The sequence below is a fragment of the Neodiprion lecontei genome, chromosome 2 (assembly GCF_021901455.1).
Source record: "Neodiprion lecontei isolate iyNeoLeco1 chromosome 2, iyNeoLeco1.1, whole genome shotgun sequence".
Lineage (NCBI taxonomy): Eukaryota > Metazoa > Arthropoda > Insecta > Hymenoptera > Diprionidae > Neodiprion > Neodiprion lecontei.
Window position 1 is genome coordinate 31,853,142 of NC_060261.1, and position 17,262 is coordinate 31,870,403.

The 17,262-nt window shown below is 43.1% G+C and overlaps 1 protein-coding gene across 3 annotated transcripts in view; it reads right to left on the bottom strand.

Annotated features, from left to right (window-relative positions):
- The window catches only part of LOC107217020 (E3 ubiquitin-protein ligase MIB1), a 249,637-nt gene that overhangs the window by 62,021 nt on the left and 170,354 nt on the right, over positions 1 to 17,262 (bottom strand). The gene's annotated exons all lie outside the window — the stretch shown is intronic.

Below are 17,262 nucleotides of genomic sequence, written 5' to 3' on the forward strand. Positions count from 1 at the left end.
CGTAAGCGATAGGCGCTGAATATATAACACGGCGAAAGGTGCCAATATTCAGTTTTGACACTGGGCCCGACTGATCGAAGAATCAATGTAAAACGACGGAAATTGCAGGTATATTTTTCCCCAGGAGATTTCTGCGAGGTCTGAGTGAGAAACTACAAAGACGTAAGCCAGGCCGCGGAATAGGCGACTTCCTCACCTGTCCCTGCCGCTTTAACCAGTTCAATAGACCGCAACGAGACTGCCGGAAGATTCAATTTGAGATAGGCGAGAACTCTGAACTCTGAATACGCTGGCGGTGTATCAGAGTTTGCCGGTGCAGTTAGAAGTGAGTACATGCGCTCTGCGCAAGGTATAATAATATAGCGGTGCCTTATACCTCTTCAACTCACCTGCCTTTTCGCACCTCCTGCGAAGCGGAGTGAGATCGGATGGAATAAAAGAAGAGGCGAGAACGAGGGCCTGAGCGCACCCGTATAACGGAGGAGTTTAACCACCTGTGAGCATCTCATCCGCCAAGTAATTTGCGAACAAGTTAAAAGGGTTCGAGTATAAAGCCGTATGCTTTTCTTTTTTCTCTCAAGAGAAGGGAGAAAGAGAGAGATAATCGTAAAAACGGATTTAAAAAACTTGCTGACTTCGAAGGCACGAGGTCAGCGTTCTGCGGGGTCAAAGGTCGGTTACGTCGAGGATTTTCACATCCTCGGCCCATTAGCCGCGCCTACTTTGCCTACCTCGAGAAATTTCTAACCTGCGGCGGGAGGGCGAGGGGGCATTGAATTCACGGTGTAAAAAGCTATGGGGCGTACCGCGGAGATAAAAAAATATATCCGAGGCCTATAAACATGTTTATAGGAAGGGATCACACTGCCTATTAATATTCAAGAGGCACTGGATCAAAGTTCATTCACGTAAAACCACACCGATATTCTCCGCTCATGTAGGTACCGACGCATTTGCATCGACACGCACGCTGAGGGTGCAGGGATGCGTGGGTACAGATCAGTCGTCGTAAATCTATAACGGGGGAAAAAAAAAAAAAACATTGCCACGCGGTGATTCATCGACAGCAGTTTATCACAAAATCTACCATTTTTATTACGCCGTTTTTTCTTATTTCAGCTACGAGTCAAGATTCTCTGAACCTGCACTCGACTTCTCCTCGATCCGCGCTGCCGAAGGAGTGATTTTTTATTCACCGAAACAGCGACGGGATCTGGTCGTTCAGTCGAACAGCTTTTAAAAAGCACATTTCAAGAGGCTGTTAGTCCAGTAATGCGCAGCCGAAAATTTTGAAACGCTGTTATTTGCATGGGCAAAAATTAGTAACTGTAGCAATTGTTGGAAATTAATAAATAATGTTTCTAAAAATTTTATGACTTTGCGCCGGGCGTGGTTTGAAAAGTATTCATTCTCTCAGAGGCAAAGAATCTTCGTTGGCTTCGTTGGTTCCATACGAGGTAGGATCAAGTATAATCGAGAGAATGACTTATGTGAAACCCGTTCTAAAAACTGATGGATGGAAAGTGCGAGGGATTCCAAGTTTCTTATCTGCGTGGTTAAGAGCGTGTGAAAATGCACAATCGCGGGACGCGCGCTGATGTAGGTCGGTGGCTACGCATGTATATATGCATATATATATACATATATGTGCTTTACGGATGATTTGCGGACGCCCTCTATCATTCGTATATCGGCAATGTTGCGTAAGAATTATGGCACCATCAGGACGACGGAGGCTGTTTGTGAAAGGTTTCGGCTGTTTAACAAAACGCCGGCCTCTCCCCCTCAACTACAGTCGACTGTCACTATTCCATCTTATTTGGTTCCAAGTCCAACCGAAGAGACTTGGGTTTAAACGTGACCCACATACGGTCACTGAGGCGAAAAGGATCGCATGGGTTCTGAGTTTTTGAAAGAGTCAACATAACAATAAAGAAAATTCAAGGCTACGGTGATACATTCGACGAGCTAGAATTGTCATCGTAGCTTGTCATTAAGTCAGTTTTTCAAGATCTCGCGGGGTATCTTTTTTGCGTTTGACCGAGCTTATAGACACTTTTCATGGACAAATTGAGGTCAGAGGCTCTGGGAACGAATAGTCTTTACTTTGGATCGATCATGATGAATAGAATAAAAACGTCCATATTTGATGTTCGCATTGTACTACTTCGAAAGTTTTTAAATCATCTAGTGGATAAATTTTATCTCTGCATTAATGACCTTTTTACGGACTTTATCCCGCAATACAGATAAGTTGCATCCTACTTCGCTAGAGAGAGTTCTTTCTCACTTCGAGCCATCGTTGAAGCGAAATGAAAAAACAAAAATTATTTTTGTGTTCTCCAGACCTTGATTCGTTCGTGAAAAGTGGCTAACTCGGTGTCCTGTATAATCTTTTGTTCGCGGAAGTTTGCGTGAGAAAGATCCATCGAAGGAAAAACCAACAAGCCGTTAAAATGAAAAGGAGCAAAAAGTAACGAAAATGCAAAAGAAAAAATGAAAATCGGCAAAAAGATGATCCCCTTTAATTTGTACGACAAAGGCGATAGCGTCAACGTCACGATGAGGCGGTGTTCTTTTGTGACCGAGGCTAATCGTCCTTTATTTCCTGATACGACGATGATATCGGGGTGCAAGAAGACGGACTGCGCCGAGTAAAAGTCTACTAATTTCGTTATCGCTTGGAGGAGCATGGTAGATTATTAATTTCGGGAAGCCAAAGACAACACTCGACATCGTGGCTGCGGGACGAGGAAGGATAGCAAATTGATAACCTTTACGCGGGGAGAAAAGACAAGAAGACGAAAAGCTGGTGGAGCAGGTGCCCTCTGGGATCCCCGCAGGGAACTCACCCCGCACCCTCGCCTCTCGCCTCTCTCCTCTCCTTCTTTCCTCTTCGAGAAAGACGGACTCGCCGAGATCAGGAGAGGGCTGGGAGGAAGGAGCGCGCAACAAGGGGGCAATTAAGAGTCTTATCGTCCTCCACCGCGCCTCCCACTCTCCGTTATCATTTACAGGGCTTATACGCCACCGCCTTCCACCACCCAGCACGGGGCTCCCATACTCGTCCTCATAGAATCTTAGAACCCACCTTGTATACCCCGCGCCGTAAATTCATTCGCCAAAAAGTTTCAACTAGGTGTATGTATGTATGTATTTTTCTTCTCGTATACTAAATATTTTTCTCTCTCTTTTACCCCGCCCGAAGACATATATACGTAAGAATGCAATGAATTTTCAGACAATGTTACCAGAAATGTGTATGCACTATTTATATATATATATATATGTGTGAGTGTATATATATATGTATATATACATATGTATATAGAAAGTCTCGTTACGGGCGAGAGATAATTATGGAGGTGTAGGTGTGGGTGTTCGTGTTATACGTATAGGTACAGCCGTAGCGGTATCTTTGCGAAATTAGATTTTCGCCGGATAAAACTGAGCTCCGCGCACCGAGCGGCAACTCGCATCTGCTGCTCTGCCCATTTAGAGCACGTGCGACTATACAGTTTTTAATATTGGCAATTAGGCAGACACCGAGTCCCCTGCAGCAGCACACGTACACGATACAGAAAATACACTTCAAGGTACGTACGGTCTCACACCTATAACAAAAGTTATAGCCCTGATTTGTGCATCGTTTATGCCTGCCTCGACACTTTCAGCATTATTTATCAGGAATTTATTTTCACAAAGAAATTTGACGTCCCAACTAATACAATACGTATAAATATATAGTCGTATTGCAACGCGGCTGGACAATTATGATGATGATGATGATAAAACAACGATGTCACCAGCTTCGTTTTCATTTTTTGGTGTACTCATTTATAACGGAGAACGATGATGCAGCAATGTTTCAACACTTGTTTTATTGCAACGTTAATTGAACATTATTTCTTCCCCCGAATCATTCATCTTCTTGGTCATTTTTTGCCGCGGGATGTAAAAAACTTCCTCTTTCCGTACATAGCTGAAAAGATTATTACAAACAGTCAGGTGTAATAAAAATTTTACTCCCGTACTGAAACTGCAGAACTTTTTCAATACTAAGGGGCTTGGTAATTTTTTTCTATTCATAGAATTATTTACGTTTGGTTTTGTCTTCAATGATTATCTAAATACATTTTCTCATAGGATGATCTGAACTTGAAAAGGAAAACAATCTTCTTCTGTTACAGAGAAAAAAACTATCGTCTTCGAGCGACTGAAAATGCGCGAACAATATTGCTGATAAAAATCGATTACGTCTTCAAAATGCGTCGAATAACGAAGTCAGAGACTATCGACGAGCCGGTAAATTCCAAACGTAACATTGATTTCGAAAATTGGCGAAATAAAATTCCGAGATCATTTCCACGTTTTACATCAAGGGTTAGAAAATTTATAGACATTTCCAGGATGACTGAAGTCATACCCGTGTACTCCCGAAACGCGTTTACTTTCTCCAGACGATCGGTAATCTGCCCCGCGAGATGTTGCGATTATTATACGCGGAATGGGAGGTTCCTGCAAACGAATGTGCAAGGTGCACATTAGGCTGGAAAGCGGGCGGTGTTGGTACGGCTGCTGCCGGTCCCAGACGCTCTTAGACGAGCAAACAAGAGATAACCAACCGTCGGTTCTATGAAATACAACTCAGTCCGATGTAGAGCGCGATGTTGTAGGCGAGCAGCGCACTAATGCGATTACAATGGGCGACAGTTGTTGCCACTGCATCTCGTATAAGCTGAGAGGATCTTACTTGGTAGAGCGGTGCAGGCGATTTATACGTTTCACCGTTTCTTTTTTAACGACCGACGTTTTCCACAAGGCGTGAGAAAAACGGTAATTTTTAGCATCAAACCCCGGAATAAAGTATTCAGTCCGCGGGTTTACACAACATCATGGTTATTTTATTTTTTTTTCTCCATTTTTACAGCGCCTAATAAAACTGCTATTCGCGGCGAAAAAGCGGATGCGAACTTGAGCCAGAAATTAATTTTCCTCGTACCGCGGTATCTTACATCGCTAATTCCTCCTCTGCCTGTACCTACACGTATACATTGACAGAGCTTGTACTTGTGTTGCAGAAGAAAAGTGCACCGAAAGAAAAGGTGGGGTGGAGGCAATAATCAGCCGCGTCGTCTCTGCCGTCGGGAAGGATAAAGCGATTACTGTGTATAAGGATCTTGCGGAGCGATGGAAAGTGTACCGTGAGAAACTTCAAAGAACTTTGAAACAGGGTTGGTGTACGCTCGAGTTCGCTGAGGCGGCGGGGATTGGTTGGAAACGGGCGGAAGGAAGGAAAGAGCCTTTAAAATCGAGAGAATATAGAGGAAATACTCGGGTATAAGGGTGAGAGGAATAATCGGGCGATCTGAAGGCATGCGGGCAACGGGCTATCAATAAAACGATGGCGCGGTGTTATTCGGCGTCGGGGGGAAACGGCGCCGACGGAATAGGGAAGAACCGAGTTGCACGATTTCGCGAGCGCGAAACTATGTGCCAGCGGGATACACGGCGGGTGGGAGGAAAAAAAAAGTGGCGGAGGAAGGAGGAGGGAGGACCCGCCATTCGTTCGATCCTAATGACACGACGGGCTGAGCTACTCGGGCTGCTAGGATAACAGTAATGGTTTTATACATTTCACTTACGGCCTGCAAGCTTTTGCGCCCTTGATTTAAAGATCATCTTCAAGCTGTGCAGCTCCTACGCTCGAACAATAGACACGAAGCCGCGCGATTCCTAAACGTATCTGATCTTCGATCGTTCAACCGACGTACCGACTTCACCCCGAGCCACGCAATGCTGCGGTATAAGAAATCCAGGATTGCTTTACACCGCTGAACAGATATTCCACAGGATACTTGTATTTCTTCCTCCGGGGATCCAGTTTTTCTGTTATGCGGAGAGAAGGAAGTCCCAGACATGACTTCGTTTTCGTTCATTATGTGCATTGTCTTTTTTTTTCCACAAGGAGTCGTCACTTTGATCCTTTGAATAGCATATATATATATATGCTATTCAAAGGATCAAAGTATATATATATATGCGTAGGTTTGCATCCGCAGAAAAAGATCGTCGAGTACTCAATATCGCAAAGGCGGTTCCGGTGAGGATAAAAAACGACCACTTGATTTTGCCATGATCGTAAATTAAAATTTATTCAAATTTCAAGGAGTAGCTGGTGGGTAATAACAGTGAAACGAGTCTTCCCCAAGTTTGGAGTTTACGAGCCAGGTAGGTAGGTAGGTAGATGGGTAACTTTAATTTTTTTTTTCTACTCGTCCCGACGCGGGACAGACTCGGGGTGGTTTGTACGCGACGTGGAAAAGCCCATCATTACCGCCATAAGCATTTGAATTAGCCTAGGTGTAGCTCCAGGCAGGTTTCATTTTTCAAACCGAGTGTACAACAGTGAAACGCAAAATCCTCTCTCGTTGCTCGATACTACCCCGAACGTCAAGTAAGCAGTTTTGGTATGAATGAAAATTTTACGCCAACTACAAGTAAAGCTGTCTGACCGAAGTACGTCTACTTTCTTCATTCGTATCAATACTGCTCCGCAATCGTTTTTTCATGATCCCAAGTCTAGTGAATAGCCAGGATAACATCTTGGTCTGTAGCGCAGGAAAAAGTCGATTAGTAAAATAAGTAAAATTCAGACACGTCAGGTTCGGAATCCGGATTTCCAATTCGAACAGAGGGGAGCGGCTTTGGCAGTTCTGCTGCCCGAGTCCGTGTTTAGCAAAAGGGGGGCGATTCCATCGTTCGAGTCGGCGAAGATACAGCTTCGGTATTTTTAATACCCAAGTCTGAGGTTAAATTTCAACTCCGATAAGTAACGAGTACAAGTCTGCGAAACGCATTAGCTGGTCAATTTAGGTGCTTTTGATTTGTAAGCCCAATCTTTTCTTATCTTCAAAGAGGAGTCTCATTTATTTTCAACTAATTGACATATTTTACGGAACAAAGATCACGCAATAACGTATTTGCACGAGTCACCGGCTCCGAAAAATCCCTAAACGTGACAATATATCCCATCCTGTCAGTAATGAAATTTTGGACTAATGCCAAAAGGGCGTGTATTCACCAAAAATAATTCATTCTTGAAGAATATTAAATATTCAAAGATTTTTGGTCGATACGTCCGTCTGGCATTAACTCATCCAGTTTTTCTGAATATCTACTGAAAAAAAACAACATATTTCAGGCACTTACGCCCGTTTACTTTTAAGGTTTTTCATTTTTAGATGTCGATATTTTCTTCCGTTGCAAAGGCTGCTTCGTCGAATAACGAACAAAAAATATACGCTCTTTTGCCATTAAGAAATGCAAAGCCGCTTAAACTTGTCGCTTGCGCCCTTTTTTCAATAGTTGCACGATATGTATACATATATATATTTTTTTTTCATTCGTTTGCTCTTTTTATCACACAACGTTTGGGTTCTGCAAAAACATCCACTTCCAGGGTGTCAAACTCCGCGACTCAACTTTTTACCGCTAAGCTCGGTTAATTAACGTTCCTAGAGCAACGTAAGATTGAAATTAATCAATTTCTAATTCCGAAAAGAGCGGTGGCGGTGTTTTCCAAAGTCCAATATACCGATGGCTCGAGCAACCCGTAGGTACATGGAACACAGGCACCCTTCGCAGACTGAGCTTTCACTCCTTCTCCCAAAGCGCTGTAGATAGCTACACCACATATTGACTGAAGTCAGGGAATAATAACTCACAGAAATGATCAGGGGCAGAAGGGTGCAGAGTGATAGAGGGTGTGTATATAAAGTTACACCATTAGCAAGGATCCCGATGAACGGGGTGTAAATGCCTGCAGGAGACCCAGCTAGATACAGCCTGGATAAAATTACACCGCCCGGGCGATTGGTCCGAAGGTTTCGAGTGACGGTTTCAGGAAACACCTGCTTCCTGGATGAACGATTCTTCTTTTCCCGCGATAAGCGAGAAGCCGGAATAGGATGCGAAAAATATTTCTGTTCTATCACCCCTCGTGGTCATCGATACCCGCTTATTCTTGACCCGCGTGGCGTGTAGGTTATATGGGAGAGGAAACGGGCGACATACGTTAAACATTATCTTTAGGCTAAAACAAAACAAACAGTTATCTTGAAATATTTTGAAAATCATGTTTTAGTCAAGGGGCCGATTTTGCCCGACCCTCCCCTACCTATCGAACAAATACCGCGGGGCAAACTGACGGAAGTAAAATACGTCACGGTGGCAAAGTAGAAGAAGAGTTTGACTTTCCAGTTCACGAGCGTGACTATTCTCTGTGACATTTTCCTCGGTATATTTCTATGAAAGAGGGTGAGAGAGAAAAAGAAAAGGGGCGAACAGGTCGCCGCCATTACGTCTCTTTTGTTCGATACGTGATAAAAGAAGCGTAGATTTTTCCCAACTTTTTTCATTTATCGTAAAAATAACACAGACTACCGAGAGAAACAAGAAAGTTCGCGGTATTTGATACGTAGAGAAGAATAATTAACGACAAATGGGAGAGAGAGGGAGGACCGAGAGGAAGGGTACGGAGATGGCAAACAAAGAAATATAATCAAGCTCTATTTCTGAAGGTAAATTTAGCGGAGCTAACGTAGTTGTGGGATGGTAGATGTGAAGGAGCTTGATAGATCGATGATTCTGTCGGATGTGGCAAGAGAGACCCGAAGGCATGAAAGAAGGAAGTAAGAGAGGAAGACGGAAAGATAGAAACTACGGAAAGCACGAGTGAAAGAAAATAACGATAAGATTGATGCCACCGGGTAAATTGAACGTTACCAACTGACGACGGGGCGACACAGGCTGAAAATAATAATAAAACAACGGTAATAAGAACCTGGGGATAAAAAGTAACAACAATAATACCTTACACGGGGAAGCAATAACAACAAAGAGACGAGGACACTGCCCGGACCGCTGACTCCTGGAGGGCTAATTTATTTTTCAGCTAAAACGGACCGCGTATATTTTTCGCGGTTCCTCCATCGATGAGGGAAACACGCCACGTTTCATCTCGCAGCGAGGACTCTGTATTTTAAAACCCATTTTTTCACCTCAGGCAGCGGTCTCTTTCATCTGTTATTAGTTTATCACCTTCAATCCACCTATATTGAAAGGTTCCACTCCCGTGCACATCCGACCTATGGATAATTCAAAACATTTTAAAGGCAAACGCTACCGTATCAATTACACGTGTAAATTTCTTTCGTTTTTTTTCTTCATTCTCTTCTTTTTTTCTTTTCGTGGAACTACACGTAGATCGCAGGTATGTCGATTTGTCCATGAATTAATCGACGCCGTGTCCTTTCATTCAATCATTGCAATCCGTCGACTCCGGACCACGACCCCTAATGAATTATTTATTTAAAATACCTTCGGGATCCAGGCGAGGGTGCAGCGGCTGGGGGCGGAGTGCTCCGCCATTGTGTGCCGACTTTGGAACCGCGCGCCACCGACGGCGTCGTTTCCGTTGAAAGTTCTTCTTCAATAGAGGCAATAGAACGCGTCTAGAATTCACCATTTCAACGCCAAGGTACCGCCGCGCACGTAGTTCTCTTGTCCACGCCTTCGTGAGAAGCCCCGCAGAGAATGGCGATTAATCCTTTTCTCCAACAACTATCTTTCTCCTGGATAATGATGATCCAAAGAGAATGCGTCATGCTGGATAAATTGGATGGATGAAAATGTAAAAAAAAATAAATAAATAAAAAAAACTGTGGAATTTTATATCTTCAAACTTTAGTACAGAGCCATCAGGAATTCGGTATGAACCAGCTTTCATTTTACTGAGTTCGCTATTTTCTTTTCAAGAACTTTCTTTTTCGAAGTGAGGTAAATAGAATAATACGGTGCCTGTTATGGAGGAAAACAAGGCCCTTGGCATGACTGCGTTACAACATTATTCAACAAGTTAAGCCGTAGTGTCGATTCTTAGTATTAAATTGACAGTGGCAAAGATTTTTATTTTCCTATCAGAGTGCATAATTCCAAGGTATGAAATACATGGCCAATAGTATTTGTATTTCGTGCTGACGTTTGTGCATTTCGATAAGAAATACATATTATTCATTTGTACGCTGCACGATGAGTAATTTTTTTTCAAAATTGCCTGCACTTTTCCCAACATTTTGATATCCGTTTTTCGTGAAACTTGTACGGAATGATCCGCGTCTTGAACGCTTAACAAAAGAAGCTCCCAACGCCTGAGAATGTAGGAAATTGGGATCCTTAGTATGATGACTGTATTTCCCCGAAAGCAGTTTTTCGCAGGTGCCCATGTACGTAATGCCTAGGCTAGAATGGGCGAGCTGAGATCCGCTGGTTTATCGGGTAGTGGTAGATAAGTGCGGCGGGTTTAGGGGATGAGGTTACGCGTTCGTAGGTAAAAGTTTGCGTGTCCCTCTTGAATACTAAAAGCCTGTTTCGGGAAGGGCCAAAGGGCCAAGGGCCGAGGTAATCTTTGGTTCGCGCCGGAAGGTATTGTCATTAAGCGAAATAGGTTCTGGAACTTGATCAGGATTCAGGACGGCGGGTAATTCGTTTGACGAAACGAGGACAGATTACAAGAGCGCGAAGTGCAGAGGAGGTCGTGACCTAGGAATACAAGCTCAAACGCAGTTGGAGTAAGCGCGCATTTCCTAGAATCAAAATAATCGCATCTAGCCTGCAGAATTCCATCCGATCTTTGTTTCTTTGTCAGTCGATAAGATCCACTGGTAAAGTATTCAAGGGTATGCAAAGGCGGGGTTACGTTAATTTTGAAGAAAAGCCATTATCCGGAACTCCGCTATCAGTGATTGGCTCAAAATAAATCTCCGATATGCGATATGAGATCGAGCGGGATTTCATTGAGCGAAGCTGAGTGCTTTCGCTGTACAGATATTTCGAAAAATTCTAAAGTTTATTTCGAAAATTTCGTAAATTCACTGGTGTCAAGAGTGTGGAGAGAGAGTTTCATCCTCTCTCTCTCTCTCTTTCCCTTTATCTCCTTCTCTTTCAATCTCCAGTATCAAAGAGAAAGGTTCGGTAGTCGGTGTCAGCGGAGCGATTATCACGTGCAAAGTTTTGCGAGAGTGTTCCTAAATGAGAGACCTCGAACCTTCGGCCAATTGGGAAGAGAGATAAAAACTTCTTTGAACGTTTGTAGAGAGAGATGTATTATTCGCAGAATGTAGATGTACAACTTTGCAGTTGTCGTTCTGCGATTCAGAGAAATTGTACAGCGAAGGAATTAAACGGAGTAACTGAGGTGGGAGTAAAAGTACGCGAGTAAAATAGAGTGAAGATAGAAATAAGGTGAAATTACAAAGGAGTAGAAAGACGACCGATGGGCGTATAAAAGGACGATACAACGTACAATAATTGTGTAAAGGAAAATACGTAGCAGTGAGTTTGCAGTGCTAGGAATTATTGTTGGAGGAAAGCGGTTCTCGTATATCGCTGCAGGAATTTACATTTCCTTTCGAAATAAGTTCAGCGATAAAAGCGTTTCGAATAAAATTCAACCCTCCCCTCTCCCCCGGATCGCGCGGGTACACAGAATCTTTGGACGTATTTTTGATTTAGTTTTCGTTCAAGAGTTGGCAGGCTCCTTGGAGAGCCGCCAAGATTTTTACCATTTTCTATACACCTACCGTATAAATTTTGAGCTCGCACCCTCATACCCACGGAAACTCGCGTGAAAAAGAACTCAATTAACGATTCATCGGAAATTTTTACAGCCGTTATTCGTCATTTTTCACAACCCAGGAGAGACCAAGGATTACAGTTTTTCACCCACTCAAGGGAATGTAGTCCATTATTTTTTACGAAAGAATGCAAGACAATGAATACCGTTATAAAATTCTATCCCACAGTGAATCCAGAGTTGAAGGAACTGCGGAAAAAAAGGGCAGCAAAAAAATCGATTCGACTACAGTTCTCACAATTTCACTTAACCCCATTTGCGAGAAACAGCGCTCTGCGGCAACTTACTCGACGTTCTCTTCAGCTTTTGGCTCGATCTTAAATTGATCGTTGCCATGCAATGTGTGCCATAAACCTTTCCGCCCAGGCCGATTCGAGAATCTTCTTTTTTGGAAAAGACAAAAGCTTTCGGAATTCCAATTCTATAAATCAATTACTTTTCTTGACGTTTTCGGCGTATCCTGCGCAGTTTCGATATACCGTTGAAAAGTGTAATTGTTGAAAATGTTCCTACAATCGTTAACAGAAGAGGTGGGTGTTTCGTTTTTTGAGAAACTCATGCAGCGAGCCGAGGTTTTATTACGTTGACGCGAGGACTCGTGCTCGTCGACGTTTGCTCCTGTTTCCAGGATACTCGGAGAGGAGAGCCTGCGCGCGAGGCTAGGCGTCGGCCAGGGTACGAGAAACGACGCCGGTATCCTCAGTGCGACGCTGGCCGTCGTTTGAGGCGCCCAGAGACGGCGTCATTCGATTATTTTTCACTCAAAAAGAAAAGAAAAGAAAAAAAAAATATTAGCTTCTCATTGTTATTGTTTACTCGGTACCGTACATATACGAATAACCCATGGAGAGACGAAGTACGTAAGATATAACGAACACTAACAATTAATCAATACATTTTAATCGATACATATGAACGCCGATTCGGTTTAATCGTAAGTGTAAAAGAGAGAGAAATATTTCTTTGACTAGATGATTTTTGCCATTCGCAAAAATCATTGTTTTAGTTTTTTATTTACAACATTTTGCAAATACAAAAGCGGCAATGTTGTACATGCGTAGTAAGCAATGCTTGTTAATTTTCGATACGCTTAACACGTTGCCCAATTACCTGTTTATATAAAAAGACAGTCGAGAAAAGAAGAAAAAGAAAATAAGAAGAAGAGTTTTTCTTTTCCATAGTATGAAAAGTTTCTAAATTAATAACAGACTTCCGAGGTAATGACGACGGTGTGGCGAGAGCCGTCAGTGTAATATCCGCCCGCTGACGGATCTAATCAATTAAATCATAATTAATCGCGCAGGGATGTCGGTTCCCCTCATTTTCCCCATATTGTGCTACTACGATCAAACGAAACATATCTGGCGCCTATCTTCGCACATCCCAATCCTCCGCATCGCGTATATCGTTTTTATGCAGAGAACTCGTACAATGGAAATGAAAATATTCACGATAGTAATAATTACTGTATATGCTTTTGCGATGTAAAGCGAGGCAATTTTTTTTGTCCGATCAAGGGTACGTCGTGAAAAATTTCATTCACATCTATCGACATAATTTGAATTTATTTAACAAAATATACGATATTGTATGTGAAATCATTTTGCGCGAATTATATACCTACACGTAGACGCAATATGGTGATATCCAATATTTCGTGTCGCCTGTCAGATTACAAGAGCATCGCCACAAAGGCAAGAAGTAAAATAGATTTTTTTCAAACGATCCACCCCCACGTTTCCCATTCCATTTTCCCTCTCGAGTACCAGCGTGATATTTTACTTGAAAAATTTTTCCTGCCCCTCAAATTTTCTTCACAATTGTACCTGTCCCATTCGAGTAGATTGAAAGCAGTAACAGCAGTAGCAGCAAAGAGGCAGGGAGAAGACGATTTAATGAAATAATTCCGAAACGAGGAAAGGTATTAGAGAAAGTAGAGGACCCTCTGCAACGGCGTTCCCAATTAGTGAAATTTATTCCCTTGCGTTATATTATCATCATCATTATCATTATCATTATAAAATTCAGCAGGATCGTTAGAATAGATGATAGAAACAAAGATTCATCTTCAAGCGTGAATTTCGTACAAATTCATCGTCACGATAACTACCGATTATGTATTTTCGGTTGTTTCTCTCTCTCTCTCTTTCTCTCTCTCTCGGGGAATCACGTCCCTAGCTACCAACCCGTTCCAATATACGACACGCGGGGAATCAAGTGATGTGGGGCATCGTCGCCGGTGGCGATACGTGCGTCTAGGTCCACCCGGAGTCGCGGGTAACGCGCCAAGTAAAACTGGAAGGCACCCCTTCGTCCGCCAGATCGTTACCTAGGGGACTTTATAGGGACCATTATCAGCAGCCGGCAGTCGGCCCTGGGCTCCGGGCGCACAGCTCCATTGCGCGTTACCGTCCCCCATAATTTTTTCCTTTATGTTTTTTGCCTCCTTTTCGTGCCAGACTTTTGGGCGTCGCCGCGATTTAGCTTGGGGGATGAAACAAGCGCAGGCACGCTGAATCGGACTGCGGGTAACGTTGGAGGTGCGTGTGGATGGGTAACTGCCGCTTTTTCCTCGGGGAAGTTAAATTTTTGCAAGGGTAGAACGGGCGGAATATTCGAATGCGTCGTACGAAACGCCTCTGTGGCTGTGTCCGCGTACACGTGCGCTTGCCGGAGTATACGGAGATAGAAATTGTGGCACATAGGGTGTATAGATATATACGTACATGCCTCTATGCAGAGTAGTCAATTAGCATACAAAACAGAAACATTTGCGTTGATATTAGCTCGACCCTCGGCCCCTGCCCCGTTTCATATACTTCGCCCGGGTCTTACCAACCGGCAACAAATCTCGCGTGCACCGCAAAACTCGGGGAGATATATTATTAACCGTATAGTTCATCCTGTCGCCGGTTACGAAACGGCACCAACCATCATTTACCTCCCTGGCGCAAGCTCACGTGTTGAATTATAGGAATATGTATGATGTTACGTGTTTTCGGGGAGACGGAGGACCCTCACCCTCCACCCCAAAAAAAAAAAAAAACCCCGCTTAGTTCAAGACGATTCGCGACACTTAGTTTCGTCTCCGATTCTCACTCGAATTTCTCATTTTGGACAACGAAAGGAGCACCGCGATCAATTGGTTCATCTCGAAGATGACCGATAACATTCTAAGCGTTTGGTATAACCTTGAACTTCGTGCCCGTGGTTCCGAGTTTCGTTCGTGATAAAATCTCATTTGAGAAGCTAGGTTGTTGGAACTGAAGTGAAAAAAAAAAATACTTGAATGCTGAAATTTTTAACAGCGTTGCAAATATATTAAAGAAATCTCGGCAGGTGAGGTTGATGGAAAGCCGAGCAAAGTACTGAAAGCACGAAGCTGGTTGATCAGGAACTGAATAAAAGAGGCAATGAACGTACCGTGGCTAGAATAATCAAATTCATTACGACGAGCTTTTAAAACGAGTTACGTAGCATCGACCGATGTTAAATTCCGTACTGAACAGACTGGATCATTCGTATGGAATTCTAATGGTTTTACACATCAGCACAAAATTTTTCTACGATTCAAGTCCCGCGTTAATGACATAATTATACATTGATGTGAGCGTAGAATTTGTGACATACGATTACCTGAGATTGTTTCTGCCAAGAAACAGTTGTCCTGACCTACGATCATCTTAACTGCACGTTATCGTTTCCAAGAACTTGATTTCATTTGTCTGCGACTTTCGTATCTAAGTCTCTTGAAAAACATACCGTACGTTTTTAATGCCTCGATTGTTCGGAATAAAGCGCTGGCAATTATAGGAGCTTTTCTTTTTACAAAAAAAGTAGAAAGCATATTGTCGGCAGAGAAGGACTTCAGGTTTCCAGACCGCGTCGATCATTTCATATCATTGATACCAAAGCGTTTGCATCGATGAATAAGGAGAGTATGAATAGAGAAGTTGGTATAAAAAAAAGAAAGAAAAGAAAACTGGTGAGATTCAAGACGGCGTGGTATTGAGTCGAGCCTGGCAGAATAATTGCCGATCAAGAAGAGAGGGTGAACCGGTAAGGTGGGGCCTTCAATCACTTAGCTAATCATGGCGGCCCCTTCCCAGTCTGTTATCGCCCTTGGCTGGGGATGACGCTTGATTTCGCAGGGCGTGTGCCAGTCCCTGATTCGAACTCCGTGTAGTCTGGTGGGCTCGTCTGAGACTGGCTCCGCACGTTTCCTGGCCAAGTCGTTCTAATGCCGGATCGCCTGGCTGCTCAGGGTGGCGTTGCCAGGTAATGCCTTATCGACCTGGTGCGAGTTCTCAAGTCAAAGGGGTAGCTGGTGCAGAACTTATAGGTACCCAGAACGTTGGGACGCTACGCGCTTCGCCAATCCTTAGATTCGCGTGATGGCTCGACGATTAGTTCGGTTCGTTTCTCGCCTCGCGTTGCTGCCGATGGGAATTATTTGTCCCGATGGTATACGTACCTAACCGCGGGTTTTGATGGATCAACGGGAATGTGAAAGACACCGACGGAGCTCGTTTCGTTTCTGTGAATGTACATTTTTCCCCAGAGGGATTCTCCTCGCCCTTATTAGCTCGGTGTATACCTTACGGATCTGGAAGGTGACAGAATTTCACATCGGAAGGACAGGGTTTCATTCATATTAATGTCCAGGTAGTTGCGGTGGGACGATCTCAATTTGTGGATAATACAATTACAGCCGACGGGGCGCGCGAGTGAATTATTTTACCTGTTTTTGAGATTAATTTAATCTTCCGTTTTCTCTCCTTTCCATGCAGAGATGCGCAGAGAGGCAAAACTTCGCGTTTGCTTTTCTCAAAGTGTGTGACCCCAATTTCGTTGAAAATCAACGGCAGAGTTGAAGCGTTGTACGTGGGTGTGGATTATCTGTGTACGCCGAACTCGCCGAGCTGCTTTTTCAAATACACAATGAAAAGTCAATCAGCGACGTTGCCGCGTTCTCCATTCGGAGACATCCGCTGACAAGAGTCAATTTATATTTCAGATCTACGAATGTTTAATATCCCTACCCACTGTTTCAAACGGCCATGCATTAGTTTTGACATCAAAACTGGTCGGGAGTTTGAATCACGGTTCCAGAATCATTCATTTTGGCATCTATACTCGCGTGTCGTTTACTACGCCAAGGTTCATAAGTTTCTATATTTTCAATGGAAGATTTTTACGATCGTCGCGGTGATAAATTGAGACAAGTTCTGAACGTCTGTTCAAAACTGATTTCTTGATTTACTGTTGGTTGATGGTTGTTCAAATTTAAAAAAAGCTATTGACCCGTTTGAATCTTACTTGAAAAATCGGTTTTGATAAATTTAAATAACTCTGCTTGACAAGATAATCCTACCATTCTCATCATAATTATTTTCTATCTGTACCACTATACGCAATAATTGTAAACGATGAAGAAAGTAAGAAGGAAATGTACGATCTATGAAAGGAAGAAAGAAAAAAAAAGGGAAACCGGAAAAAAATGAATCGAAAACAAAAATGTAGGGAGCGATTGCGAGTTTGAAAGAATTACGTACGAAAAAAATCGG